The 3562-nt window shown below is 40.2% G+C and overlaps 1 pseudogene across 1 annotated transcript; it reads right to left on the bottom strand.

Moving 5' to 3' along the window:
• Window positions 1-753: 753 nt before the first annotated feature.
• LOC109800426 (7-deoxyloganetic acid glucosyltransferase-like) lies at window positions 754-2940 on the bottom strand (annotated as a pseudogene). Its single transcript, XR_014430581.1, has 2 exons — window positions 2040-2940; window positions 754-1917 (listed from the first exon to the last, which is right to left on the bottom strand). The product of XR_014430581.1 is annotated as a 7-deoxyloganetic acid glucosyltransferase-like (transcript).
• Between the last annotated feature and the right edge of the window lie 622 nt (window positions 2941-3562).

Raw genomic sequence — 3562 nt, 5'->3', positions numbered from 1 at the left:
ATTCCAGGACAAAGCACATAGGAATTCAATATCACTTTGTTCGTGAAGTAGTAGAAGAAGGAAAAGTGGATATGCAGAAGATCCATACAAAAGACAACATAGCAGACGTAATGACAAAGCCTGTCAACACTGACAAGTTTACATGGTGTCGATCCTTATTTGGCCTATTGAAGACATAAGCAACATGAAATATCAATGGTGTGAAGATATGATTAACTTAATCATAATCTTCAAGTGGGAGAAATGTTGGGTACAGCTTTCACCCAGCTGCCACCACCTTTCGGTGGATCTTTTAATTTAAAATTAAAAGCGGGTCCCACATAATAATAAAATAATATTAAAAGTTTAGGAGAAATTACAAAAATGCCATTGGGACTTTCCTATAAATAGGGAAGCTGAAAACCATAATTTTCATCCCAAATCTTCTTCTCTTCTCTCTTCCTCTCTTATACACCTTGAGATCTGTTCTCGGTAGTAGTAGTCTCCTAAGTCAAAGGAGTAAGTTATAGAGAGAGAAGTGTTGTAATTTCCTCCCTTTCAGTAAATAATATTTTTTACTGTGGTTATTTTCTCCCTTGTCTCTTTTTACTCATCTCTTGTTTTAGCTGTGAGTAACTATTAAGCCTACTCTGGACCTAACAGTACCAAAGTATCCCGACCAAACTAGCTCTAGTCAATTACAATTTTTTTCTTTTATTATTATCAACGAAAAGAATATAGCAAATGGAGTATGCCTCCTTGAATAGCAAATTTCACATTTTTCTTTCTCCCACATTCCGTATTTTTGCTTTTAGAAAAGCAGGACCTAACTCCATTGCATTTCCTAAATCAACTTAAGCCCTATTTCTGCAAGGTGTACCGAAGCATGAAACTATATAACAAATTAAATAGTATGAAATATCTTTTAGGATCCCAAATTCGATGTGATGTGAGACATGTTTGCAAAAGGAAAACGAGATTAATATGCAATTGCATGTGCATTTGCTAGTATTATTTATTTTCCTGACTAGCTGATTTGATGTATTGAACCAAATCGTGGAGAGTGGAGTACGAGGAACCACCTGGGCTGACACTCTTGTGAGCCAACACAGCCATTGCTTGAGCTGATCTGAGAAACTCCTCCTTCCTATGATCCATAAGATCATTAACCATGTTCTGTCTATCACACACATCTTTCATATCTAACCCAAGTTTCCAAACCTCACTCACAAACCTGCTGTTAACCTGCTGATCCGCAAAGTATGGCCAGCAAATCATGGGCACACCAGCCACCAAACTTTCCAAGGTTGAGTTCCACCCACTGTGAGTCAAAAAGCCACCAATGGCCTTATGAGCCAGCACCTCCTCTTGTGGGGCCCACTCCACAATGAAGCCCCTCCCCTTAGTCCCTTCCTCCACCTCAGCCAGTATCCGGTCATCCTTGCCTTTTCCTGCCACCAAGTCATGCCGCATCACCCACAAGAACCGCTTCTTGCTGCTCACCAAACCGTGCAAAAACTCCATTAACTCCTCCCTTTTCACAATTGTGGAACTGCCGAAGCTGACATAGATGACCGACCCCTGAGGCTGAGCGTCGAGCCATCTAGCTATCCACTTGGAAAAAACTGTTCTTAAACTTAGGAATATCATTTGCTATGGCTGCTGCTTTTGTCACGTTCAAATGGTGGTGGAGAGGACCGATGGTGTAGAGTTTGGGGAAGTGAAGACGTATCTGGGAGAGGATAGGGCCATCTAGCTCCTCAAATGTGTTGAGTATGAGTGCGTCAGCTTCGAGTGATTGCTTGGTCTGCAACGCAACCCAATCCATAGACATGTTCCCCTGTGAGCTTGGTCTGCAGAAACTTGGGAGATCTCTACACCGAAGCAAGTTTTCCATGCCTGGCATATTTCTTATGATGCGGTCCATGTCCTCATCTCCTTCAACCAGATATATTCACATTATTCTTATCAGCAACAGAAGTGGATATATGTTAACTAAATTGAATGCACGCATTTAAAGATATATAGAAATGAAAGAATGTGATGTGAGTCTATTATACCTCTAATGGGAAGTTCTTTGCACTCAAAGAGCTTTGGGATCCAGAAATAAGGCCAGAAGCAACACGCACTACTGGTTCGAAAATGAATGATTGGTATCCGTATCCCTAACTCAGAAGCCAAGTCAATGGCGAGGCTTCCAAAGATTCCATCCTGTATAATGCAACTTACTTTAGGTGTTCCAGGATTCTCGGACACCAGAATCTGTCTCAAGAGTGGCTTAGCGTGAAGGGTTGTGGAAAGCATGATGTCCCCCATACTACTGTCTCCGGATCCAGGGTGCAGGCCCTCGTTATAACAATCAGAAATGGTCTTGAAGTGGAGTGTAGGGTAGCATTCTGAGAGAGTTTCAATGTCACCGAAGCGAGTGAGACGGTTGTGGATGCACTCGGTGTTGAGGAAGGTGACGTGGAGATGGTGAAGGGCAAGAAGCTCAGCGAGCTTCAGCATGGACCCAACATGGCCCTGCAATGGACAAGGGAAGATCAGAACATGTGCTACTGTGGCTTCTTCCATGGATCTTTTCATTCTCAACAATGTCAATGTTTAGTACCTCTTATTAATATTGCCTTTGATGAAATGCGTGTCACCGAATGCTAGACAAAAATACACAGTACACAGGATGACTCATGCGAGCCGACTTCGCCTTACTTTCTGTCTCACTAATCATGCATGATTCAAATTTAATAAACAACACCAGATTATCAAGCCATCTTTTTTTAAATGAAAAAGATTTGCTAATCTGTAAACAAAATAATCAAATTAAAAGTCAGAAGTGATAAATATATAAGAATATAACGCCATAAAAATTATTAATTTTTTTATTCAAGTGCTTTAATATTGATATTTTTTAATTAAATATTAGAGATTAAATTATCGTCTTAATCATGACTTCACTGTTGAAAGTACCACTTTATAAAAAAATTAGATGAGAAAAAAAATAACGCGATAAGAAATGTGTAAGAATCATTAAATAGAATATACGATCCACTAAATTATATATTTTTTTTAATAAATTTTCACTGATAACCGCAAACATGTTAAAAGAGAGTCGCTCAGTATATTTTTATTTTTTATTTTTTTTACATTTATGAAGCACGTAAATATTAGTAGGCTTTTTAAATAAAGTGGGGAACAAGGCTCCATCTTGAATCACTCCCCTCCTCTTGGAGCCTCCTATGTGTGGCGCAGCATTAACAAAGCTGCTTTGGCATTACAGGTAGCTTTTGGGCCTCGCCTAGGCACGGGACAATCACATTTTTGGTACACAAATTGGCTTGGGACCGACCCTCTATGCCAACAGGTGTCTTTTGTGGATATTCACGATTCCCAGCTACGGTTATTCGAGCTTTGGGACACAGATGGTTGGCAACTACACCGTCTACACACATGCCTGCCTCAACAACTGGTGGAGCGAATTCAACAAGTGACAATCCCTCAGAATCAGGTGGGCGACGATAGAATTGCTTGGTTTGGAAGTAATAATGGAGTGCTTTCTGCATCGTCAGGTTACCATTATATCCTA

This window comes from Cajanus cajan, chromosome 11, assembly GCF_000230855.2.
Source record: "Cajanus cajan strain Asha chromosome 11, NIPB_CcT2T_4, whole genome shotgun sequence".
Lineage (NCBI taxonomy): Eukaryota > Viridiplantae > Streptophyta > Magnoliopsida > Fabales > Fabaceae > Cajanus > Cajanus cajan.
This window is presented reverse-complemented; position numbering and strand designations above follow the sequence as displayed.